We start from the raw sequence: 11575 nt of genomic DNA on the forward strand, positions 1-11575 counted from the left end.
CCGACCCTATAAACTGTTCAAAACTAATACATTTAGTTGATACATTTCTTATCTTTGTCCCTGTTGAGCAGAAGCTCTGGGTTTCATTAAAGGCAGCTGTTAGAATTGATACAATATTTTTATTATTCCAGAGATGCTGCTGAAAAATGTATCAACTAAATGTTGCAAAATTGTAACAGTTCAGAATCTGCGCCTGAATTACTGAGCTGCCAGATTGAAACACCAGAGACACGAACATTAAACTTAGATTTTGGCAAAACAGTAAAGAATAAAAAAATGGAAAGTAATTGAAAAAAGTATTTTTCTGATCTGAAAACAACTGAAAAAAAGTGTTTGGAAGGTGAACAACCCATTTAACATACTAAAGGTTAATGTGAACAACCCTTATAAGGTTTTTCAGAGATGTGTAATTATTTTGCAATGCACGTGCAGCCTTCAAGTGATTACTACACATACTTTTTAAAATGACCTATTTTCTGTTTGTGACAGTTTTTCTAATACTGAAGATTAAAGTTTCATTTTTCACCTCCTAATGTCTTTCTGAAGCAGCTCGGGGGGGGGGTCACTAACCCTGTAAACTTTTCTAAATTGATACATTTAGTTGATACACCACTTTGTTAGGAACTTGGGAAATATGTAAACTCTGTACTGAACTTCCAGGAATCCTGACAGTGACCTAGCCACACCATACTGCATACTAAAACAATGGTCCAGAAACAGAAAGACACTGTAGGCTAAGGAACAGAATTAAAATATACAATGGCATAAATGTCACCTTTTGCAATATGTTACACTTACATCAGATAAGGGGAAATAGTAAAATAATGGAGATGAACTAAGAATGGAAGCTGTATGGAACCCAAAAGGTTGTATGCTGCATTAATATATGATAAATTCATAGCCTGCAGGGGCATGACAACTGGGGTTTAAGATTGGGATGCCATTTCACACTGCGGCCCCTACAATATAAACCACCGTTCATTTTCAGGAGATGTCAGATATTCCTTTATTCTAGTTTGGCTAGAATGGTGGTAGGATAGGATTTAGCTAATTTGACACCTTGTTATAAAACCCCAATAACATTCACTTCCACTTTGTTGTCAAGAGAAAAAGATACTTGGGTCAATCTAGCACACATTATCACAGTGATAGAAAGAGACCCATACTATTTACACAGTAATTATGATTAAAATTTGTTCCAGAAGTGTGGGTTGACATGTAATCAAATGGGGTGGGGAATATGATGTCATTGCACACTCAATGATGTAATATATCAGTGTAATAGGCTTTTTCCTTGTGCAGTTCTGTGAGTACCTTTAAAACAGGGAACATGCCATCTGCTCTGAAAAGATGGAAGAAAAGTTATATTTGGACAGCGAATATAATGAAAATTGCAGAATATGGTCATCTGTTTTATCTGTGAAATAGCACAAACTTTTTATAAGGTCTGACGTACTGTATTTATGTGTAGACTTAACTGGATGTGATTGCCTAAGAAAAGTTTATATTAAGGCCAATCTTCTGTATATTGATAATTTACCCTTAATAGCTCTTTTTTTCTTGTACATATTGCTTGTCTTTAACACTAACCAGCAGGAAAAAAAAAAAAAAAAATATATATATATATATATATATATATATGCATTAACAGAAGAAAAAAAAAACTGTTTCACTGTAACACTTTTTACTAACCCATGAGACATGGAATTTGGAAACGCTAGTTTCCATGGTGAACAGACTAAATCTGTCGACATATAACTGTATTAAATGTTTATCGATGAGGTCTCATGTGCCAGAGGAAGAAGCAGGATGACAGGTGCTAAAAAATACACAGAGACAGAGTAAGAGTCATACTGCCTATTAGAGTAGATTGAATATTCCATCATTATCAAGGTATCTAGACCAACTGCGGAATTATTTTTTTTCAGCTATAGAATATAAATTATTTAGTGATGTAACAATTTTGAGGTCAAATATGGTGAAAAGTTTATTAAACAGTTCTTACTTATGGCATTAGGAACAATGTATGCATTCCAGCAAGTAATAATGTATAGGAAGCTCTTAAAGGGGCAGTACAACATAAGTTCAATGATTAGGGTATTGTACATACTTTTTGCCTATTGCTTACAATAAGCAAATTTTAAGGGTTAAACAGAGAAAACAGACACATTGAAGCTAGAGTTTTACAGTGGCTCAGGAATTCATGGTTTACCTGCAAGAAAAGCATGTAAGCTGCAAGTAGGATTTTCAGATGCGGGTTGGCGGGTCTTTGGGTTTGCAGGTCGGATTGCAAGTCTTATCTATAGCAAGTTTTACTCCTTTTACACTTTAAAAAATAAAATCTGACCCCTCCCATGTCTGATGTTGTCACTTCCAGTTTGCAGCAACATGACATCATGTTTAATGGTGGTCAGTGGGTTGTGGATTGGGTTGCGGATAAGGCAGTTGCAGGTTGAGTAGCAGGTCAACGTGCAGGTTGTGGACCATGGGTCTGGGTTTTCAAAAATTGGTTCTGCGCAACACTAACTAAAGCTCATTTATTAACACTGGGCAAATTTGTACCTTGCCATTAACCCATGGTAATCAATCACTTTTTTGTTTTCATAGTCCTACCTGCAGCTGGTTGAAAAAAAACTAATCAATAATTGGTTACTGTGGGTATATGTAAGAGTCTAAGACAGTCACAACAGAGTAGTGAAATAAGTGGGTTGTATAGGGATCTCATATCTATTAAAGGAGAACTAAACCCCTACCCTCCATAGTCCCCCCTCTGTGCTCCCCCTGCACAGAAGTTAACACAAGTAAATACCCCTAAACAGGTAATTACCCCTTGTTGCAGAGTCAGCACAGCGGAGCTCACAGGGGCCATCTTTAGCCGCTTCGGTAATCTCAGAAAGGAAGCTCCGTATAGGTGCATGCGCAGTTGGAGCATTTTCCCGGTTCACTACATGTGCGCATGCACCAAAAGTGACGAAAATTACTGATCCCCAGAAGAAGACCCGAAGACTACCGAAGCGGCTAAAGATGGCCCCCGTGAGCTCCGCTGACTCTGCAACAAGAGGTAATCACCAGATTAGGGGTATTTACTTCTGTGCGGGGGGGGGGAGCAGGGAGGGGGGACTATGGAGGGTAGGTGTTTTTATTAGAAAGGGGGTTTATTTCTCCTTTAAAAATAACAGTACGAAAGAAAAACAAGGCTCTCTTACTGCTTTATATTGAAGTAAAAACTATGCATTTATTCATTAAAATGTTCCATTTTATTTATTTACATAAATTGTGACAGTGTGTTTGGAAAATAGCATAATCATTTAAAGAAAAGTGTGCATTTAATGACACTACAGGGGAATGCCTAGTAGAAATAGGGCTAATATTCCCTCTTACAATTAATGAAATAACTCCTTTATAATCAATATATACTCACTTATATTACTTAATTTTAAGCTGTGTAGAGGTATATAAACCAATCAAGATTATCAAAAAAGAAAAAAGCAGTTTAACCCGACACTTCTTTAAAATTGATTGAGGCCTAATTTATAATAACTTATAAAGTGCTTAGTGCTATCTTAGTCACGTGCTTATTTCCCAATCAATTTGGCGCCAACATACAGTTAATGATGTTTAAATCAATTGTGCTATATGTAATAAATTAATTTAAGTGCGTGTGCTATAAATCAAGTGCTGGATAAAAAGATTTTGGCAATAATTAGCTTTAAAAAGTTTGACGGTTCGCCGACGCGCGTTTCGCATACGCTTTATCAAGGCAAATCTCTGCCGATGCGCGCCGGCGAACCTTCAAACTTTTTAAAGCTAATTATTGCCAAAATCTTTTTATCCTTTTTTTAATCCAAATCTCGGATTCATAGAATTTTAACAGAGATGTAGCATTACAAGCGCAGCATTCATTCTCCTGATTCTCATTTAATTCTAAGGCACAGAGGATTTGTTGGTTTGATAGTAAAGTCAGTTTCTCCAACAAGCTAGTTAAATGTAGTATACGAGACCACAGTACTCAGTGTGCTGCCTTTCTCCTACGTGTGGTGTCCAAGGGCTTAGAAAAATTGCAGCTAGTTTCTTTGGGACAGTTCCATCTCTATACTATCTTCCATTTATCATCTTTTATTCATGAATTGCTGACGCTTAATTTAAAAATTGTAATATTACGAACTCACTTTGAAAAGTATAATTATAGCACCTTATTTACATTAAATCGTATAGGAAGAATTAATTTTTAGATTATTCATTAATTGTGCATAGAAATAAAATCATTGGAAGTCACAGCACTTGATTTATAGCACAAGCACTTTAATTAACTAATTTATTACATATAGCACAATTGATTTAAACTGTATGTTGGTGCCAAATTGGGAAATAAGCACGTGACTACTATAGCACTAAGCACTTTATAAGTTATTAGAAATTAGACCTCAATCAATTTTAAAGAAGTGTGGGGTTTTCCTGCTTTTTTCTTTTTTGATATTATTCCTTCTCAGTCAGGTAAATAGGTGGCAGCTAAGAATGGAGCTTCCTGCAGAGGTAAAAGGGGTGCGCTCCAAAACGTGGGGGTTCTAGCTGTTCTGGAGCCTAAGCTTCGGAGCAAAAATCAAGTGCCAAGGGGCCTGTGACTGTGCCTGGATAAAGACAGTGTTTGGGAAAGTGCAGCATTGAAGTGGACTTGGAAGCAGGCTGTGTGACCTGGCTGAGAGAGAAGTGGATCTCTAAACTGTGAGTAACAGAGTGCTAACCTTGTGGTGGACCAGAGTCTGGGTAAGAGCCCCTGGGGTAGTCAGGAAGACTACATTTTGAGCTGGTCAGAGAGACTGTTATATTTTGTGATGCCATACGAAGATAAGCACCATGTTAATGTGTTTTATGTGAATAAAGTAAAGGCACAGTACTGCTTGCCTACCATTTTAAAAAAGCTGATCTTTCTACAACGTGTATACTTTTCACATAACTGTTGTTGTTACCACTTCTTTTGTGTCAGAATTAATGCAACATATTCTCATTAACATATCTACAGTGTTTAAAGGTAAAAATGATTAGGCAAAACATTTTCCATCATATGTTACATCCAAGTGGAACCTATGCCTGCCTAATGCTTGTTAAAGGGTTAATGATCGTTTTAAATTTAACAACGTATTTTCTCTTCTGAGATGACTTGTTTTAGCCTACAAAATAATTGTCCATATCCTTCCGTCCCACATGCAACTAGCATCAGGGAGAAAAGAGTCGGATGGTTCATAGTGCTGATTTCTACTATTGCAAGGCTGGTTGGAGTGATGTGAAGGCCTTTATCTTCCCCTTCACCTCACACCAAACAAGTAACTGTGAGGGTGAAACAGTGGAGCAATGGCAGGAATGTCAATGGATGAGGGTTGCAAGACTGGGCCAAAGTTTGGCACATGCAATAGGAATCACATTTGGAGAAATCAGGCAGAGGTTAGCAACACAAAATTAAATACAATTTGAGGTCTTACCGTGGCACACCACACATGAATATTTAAATGCATGTCCAAACAACCAGGCAAAAGTGATCTATTTGTGTTTTGACAGCTACAATCCCAATAAACAGGAAAGTGTTCATTGCCAGTTTATTAAAATCAATGAAAAGGTTTGATAAACTGTATAATAGGTCAAACCACTGGGAATACTTTACGATTAGCGCTACGATTATTAGTTAAATGCCAAGTACAGTTTTAGTTAGGTATCTGTCGATCCCTTAGAACAGAGCTGTCCAACTGGTAGCCTGCTAGCCAGATGTGGCCCTCCAAAGGATTTTCATGGCCCCAATCCGCTGAGAGTCTCCAGGACCGCCATCAGAAATCGCAGGGCCCCATACGACAACATTTTCTGGGCCCCCTGGGCTACTCCCACTACAAGCCCCACCTACAGGTCCACCCTCCCCACCACACAGTAAAAAAACAAAAAAAATATTGGTGGCTAGGGTTCCCACATGTTAATAAAAAGATATTGGTGGTCAGGGCCCCCAATAAAAACATTGGTGGCTAGGACCCCACATGAGAAAAAAAATTGGTGGCCAGGCCCCTCCCCCACATTATAAGAAAATTGGTGGCTAGGGCCCCTTAAAGGTCCATGACTTCCCGAAGTCAACAGCTCTCAGAAAGATGGGGGGCCTGGCTAATCAAGTAAGTGTGGCGTTGCCAGGCCCCCCTTATCCTCGGGGCCCCCTACAACTCTCCGCCCTGATGGCTGCCCTGAGAGTCTCCATAGACTTCACTATATCATGTCACTTTTTTTTCTTTCCCTACAATTATTGCTGCCAGCTCTGCCCCTCAGAGTAAAATGATGATAATTTGCTAGACAAAGCAACATGACACATAGAACTAATTGCACAATTAGAAAATGCACAGTATGTTGGCAATGGGGCATATTAATTTATGATGAATCTGTATGATACAATAGCGGATGTCGCTCCTTGTCGTACAGGAAGTAATACACTACTATTGGTTTTAGCCCCTTTTCTAATTTTTTTCAATATCGTTCTAAGAAAAGATGCATTATGAAAGATGAAATCTATTAATCACATAGTCAGAAGTGGTTTGATGATATTGTTAGGAGCCTTCAGCCCAGAGACAGTGTATTCAGTCTGGGACCTGACATTGTCTTTTCTCTGCCATATATTGTATACTGTAATTAATGTCAACATTTCCACCAGTCTGTCTGGCAGTAATAGTAATAGTGTTTGTACAACGAAATTGTTTTGTGATATTTAAAACTTAGCATTTAACATATGGCTAGTAAGATGACACGAACCTGTTTGGAAGAAATTTTGGTATAGCCTTTTCTCATAAAAAGAGTGGTGATTGGTGAATTCTAGTTTTAATGGCGTATTTCTGTAATGCCAGGTAGGTCTTTTATGCATTTTTTCAGGGATATCAACAGGCTTTAGTTCACATTCTGTATGCATGTCAACACACCTCCTTATACTTCCATAATGTTGCTGCTATCTTTGGATAGACAGGCCTTTGTTAATAGAATATTGCTATTTGTATTTGGAAGCAGGAGACTCATTAGTGCAATAAGACACAAACTTAATCACAAGCTAAGGCACATGACCCACAAAAGTCCAGCACAAACACTCTCAGACAGATGCAATTCCAGTTAGTGGGAGCTGCAGGAGGCAATTCTCTTGAGCTTTTCAGCTGGCTGCAAACCACATGTCCCATTAATCTAATGGTTGAAAGAAAATAGGGGTTTGCTGGAAATGCTAAAAGCTAACATCCTTTGAGAAAATGCAATAAAGCATTATGATAAAAGGCCTTTACACAAATATAGCATTTTTCCATGCTTCTTTCCAGTGAAGTTATTGCACAGATAATTGCAGGATTAGCTCCCCATGGATAATTCATTTCCCGAAATTAATGAACTGAGATGTTATTTCAGTTTCCAGTGAGGTTCTGCAACATCATTTGTGTTCACATACAGAAAATCATACCATGGTTTGAGGACAAACTGCAGCTATATTTAATGCAAAATAACCCCCTTGAACTTTTAAACATTTTGCCATTACAACCTGGAATTAAAATGGATTGTATTTTCATTAGATCATACATTTAAGTAAGTAAATAAGGGTGAAGTCACTTTTTTCATATGTATATATGGGTGTTTGATAACGTTAGTTCCTTAAATAAAAATGCATAAATAATTTAACAAATGTTATGGGTTTACTCAGGTTCATTTTAATAATATTACATTTCATTTAAAGAAGCTATTTAGTATGATCAGGAGAGGGGCACTGCATCTCTGAGTTCTAAATAGTATAAGTGCAGGTGCCAAAAGCAAATAATTACCATAGCATAGAAATATTAAAGCAATGATCTGATTGGTTGCTTTGGGCAATTTTGGTGTAATTTAGTGCCAATGTTTTTTAGTGCAGGATTGCAGTTTTTGAACTTTTTAAAATTAACTTAGACACCGTGGGGCAAATTCACTAAGCGCCTAACGCTAGCTTGAATTCGCTAGCGTTGGGCATTTTCGTTACTTCGCAAATTCACTAACGGACGCTGGCGTAACTTTGCTAGTGTTACTTCAGACCCTTATGCCTGGCGGACATAACTATGTAAATTCACTAACGCGTGCAATGTTCTGAACGCTACCTTTTACGCTAGACTTCCTTCGCCACCTCAGACCAGGCGAAGCGCAATAGAGTAGATAGGGATTGCTTCAAAAAAAGTTAACATTTTTTCTAAGTCCCAAAAAACGCTGGTGTTTTTTCTTTTAATGGGTGATAGGCTGAAAACGATCGAAACATTTTTTGGGGCTCCCCTCCTTCCCCCCTACATTTCCTAACTAATGGCAACTTAACTATACAGTGGGCACATGTGTAGGGCAAAATAAAAATTCTATTTGATGTTTTGAAGGTTTCCCAGGCTTGTGTAGTGCTGCTACGAATACTTCCATTGAAATTTGAATTTGGTGCCGTATGCAAATTAACCATCGCTAGCGTAACTTCGCTTTGCTTGGCGAATCAACGCTAGCGCAACTTCGCATCCTTACGATACCCCTGAGCGCAACTTCGGATTTTAGTGAATTTGCGGAGCGCAACTACGATTCTTATTGAATGTCCGACCATATGTTTTTCTCAACTACAGTTTTTGTTTCTCTACTTGGCAGAGCTGTTACCATGTTTTCAGATCAGTAACAAACAGTTAGAAAGCAGAGATGCTCAGCAAGCATTAATGACTCATTTTAGCTGGCATTATCTGCTTCTCTGTATAAATATCAAGTATGAATTTCTAAATACTTTCATTTTGTTAAGATTTTATTCATTTTCATTCTTTTACAACATCGCAATGCAAATGAAAGGCACTGTTGCAGAGACATGGATGAAACATTGAATTGACAGTGATGGCAAAATGATAAGTTTACTAATGTAAAATTATCACAGCGAGTCACAGGTAACCTTATTTGGTGATTTATTATGTGTAACGGTCGAACATTCTGGGTTAAGTTTCCTTACAGTAGTTTTTTTTTTAAAGAAGTTCTTTCCTCTTAACCAGGTTCCTTAGAAGAGTTGCATCAGTCCACGGAGAGGCCTAATCAATCTGTAAAGGTGTCTGCATTGTCAGAATATCATAGTGCAAACTGCGGCCATTCTTCAGCACAACAAGGCAGGAAACAAACCCTATTTATACAGAATGCTTTGGGCCCAAATATTAGTAGCAAAGTCTTTTAAGGCATGCCATTTGCTAGAGGGTGCTAAATCAGTATAACTTTGCAGGTTATAGTTCTTATAGTGTATTTCAGAAATATTCTTGGTAACTTGCATAATAACTTCATTACTAGTGTATGTTGTAGCTTAATACATCTTAAATAGCATTCTGGCCAAGCATTCTATTGATCCTGCCCATTCTCCATTCATCTTTAAGGAGCACTATTCTGTGATAAGCAATCAGAAATAATTCTGATTTCAATATAGTAACTGCCGCTGTGATTGATGTTTTCTTCATCTCGGCTAGTTTTGTAAATAGCATATCTAGTTATTTTCTAGCTCTAGAGGTGTCACAGATGTTTGAGTCCTCTTCCTCTACCACTCTAACATTGGTATGCTTATCATATTAGGGCCATCTAGGGTCCATTACCTCTGTTCCCTTGGCTGGCTATAAGCCTTGTTGAACAATTACATAATTTGCCCCTAAAATTCTTATTTCATAATCCAAACCGATTTCAGTATAAGGCATTCATTGCTTGCTATCATTTGTGGCAGTACTAAAAATTATTAGTTTAAGACATTTTTCTTTTGGGAGATTTAAAAGTAAGAACTATCTGAATGAGTCAAAGGGGAATAGTTGCTCAGATACTGAAAATATATTACACTCATAACTCAAAATTGCAATTAAACATTTTTTCATTATCGCAATTCTGTCTTATGATCACACAACTACCATTTTCCCTACAGAAGGACATAAAGTTGTTTTCTAAGCTCCAGCGGATATTTCCTTTATGAGCATTTCATGTCAAACTATGAATACTATCCATTTAGTACAGCAAACTTTGCAGAAATGGTTTCTGGGTATAAAAAAAAGAAACCTTTTAAAAATAAATATATTTTTTGCACTGAATGTTTTGTGTCATCTGTAGAGAGACCTTACACTGTAAGCTTCACTAGGGCAGGGACTGATGTGAATAATAAACAAATAAGTGAGGGGTAAATCTATTGGTTTATATTTTTTAATCATTGTGTTTTCCTGAAGTATAAAGTAACAATTTAGTTTTTTAAAGTTATTAGAAAATGTGCTTTTTAAATATGAAATAGGGTTGTAGATAAGTCATCTTTCATTTTGTCATGCTTCAGGACTGTTTTTTTTTTTAACTTCTGCAAACTTGACCTGCTCTGTAATACACCAATGTTTCTGATGTGTCTTAAGGCTAGTTTCTTGTGATTTCTTCTAAATCTACCCACATCAAAACACTAGCTTTGATTTTATTAATTACATTTTTGTTAAAATTGGTTCGTTAGCATAAATTATCTATAGCTAGAAAACCACCCATAAAGACGTGACCCCTGTATTGTATCAAGAGTACAGAGAGACAGTCAAAACTGAACCAGTGAATACAACCTCTGCAACATCATTATACATTTTAATAGACCAAAGATTTTAAAATTTGTGGTTTAGAGCCAACAAACATGCAGAAGAAGAAAGTTAAAGACATATGAAAAAATACATAGGACCTATATAAGGACCCATGCATTTGTTTTTAGGTATTTTTCAAACATAAATTCCTCATGTAGGAGTATCCATATATAATATAGTGGATAATGTGCCCCCTACTGTAATTTATAAAGATATTATAGGTCACCAAGGAGTTATGTGACCATATAATCTACAGTTTATCTTTGCAGGGTCTTCATTCCTAAATATCTCTGGCTTTCCTTTAATTTACTACAAAATTAGCCTGTTTTGCTTCTGTCCCCATCTGTAGTCTGTCCCCCTTGCTGTAACCTGTGCACCCCAGATGGAGTCTGTTCCCAGTAGTCCCTTTATTGGGGGCTACTTAGCTGTACTGGAATTAATTTAATTGTCTTTTTGTGCCCATTACCTTCTTGCCTGCCATTGGTGTCAGAAACAGATTTTTTATATTCAATTTTTAAATCTGACATGGGGCTAGACATTTTGTCAATTTCCCAGCTGCCCCTGGTCATGTGACTGCATTTCACTGTATTTAGATGGCTAATTATATGAATTAACTATTATAAAAAAAAAGTCACAGGTTTAAAACTGAATACATTAGCAGTGACACATATACATTGACAACGAGGAGTAGCCAAACTCACTGTACACATCTGCTTGTCTGGTGCAGTTGGATCATAGCAGGCACCTATGCATGCCTGTTTGTAGAGGACAGCATCAACAGACTTCTGTGGTCTCTGCCAAATGAGATTTTCAAACCTGATTTTTTGCCTGATAGATATCTGTTGGGGAGCCAGCCAGGGAGGACCCATACACTCGTAAATAAACTGCTGACTCAGATGACTCAGTCTGATAGGGCAAAATCTGCAGCATAATGGAGAGCTAAAACTTGACAAAGAATTAGGACAGAAATGCTGCATATT

This window comes from Xenopus laevis, chromosome 3L, assembly GCF_017654675.1.
Source record: "Xenopus laevis strain J_2021 chromosome 3L, Xenopus_laevis_v10.1, whole genome shotgun sequence".
NCBI classification, from domain to species: domain Eukaryota; kingdom Metazoa; phylum Chordata; class Amphibia; order Anura; family Pipidae; genus Xenopus; species Xenopus laevis.